A 407-nucleotide genomic window follows, 5' to 3' on the forward strand; every position below is an offset into this window, starting at 1 on the left:
CATTCCAAAATTGTTGTGGTGGACAGAGCAGCAGACGCAGCTTGATCTCATCCTTATTGAAGTCGTTGATGAAGAGGTCCAGATTTTAACACATAGATGAGCAAACAATTCCCCTATGCATCGCTGGCTGAGAACAATGATAACAACTTTTGAGATTGATCTTAGGCTTCCTCCTCTGTGTCCACGAGCTGCAAGTCAGCCTCTGCCTCTGAATCGGTGTGCTAACGACGGGGGACAGGAGCCTGAGAGTGTGGCATGCTGCTGTAAACTGAGAAGGGGAGAAGAGGCCTACTGCCATGTTACTGACGGTGACGGGCTAGGCTGCTGTCTGCGCTCCCCCTCGCCGACGAGCATGGACCTGCAAGGTCCCCAGCAGCATACATGGCTGGAGATCCGGAGAGGCAGGG

The sequence above is a fragment of the Triticum dicoccoides genome, chromosome 7A (assembly GCF_002162155.2).
Source record: "Triticum dicoccoides isolate Atlit2015 ecotype Zavitan chromosome 7A, WEW_v2.0, whole genome shotgun sequence".
Classification (NCBI taxonomy): Eukaryota; Viridiplantae; Streptophyta; class Magnoliopsida; order Poales; family Poaceae; genus Triticum; species Triticum dicoccoides.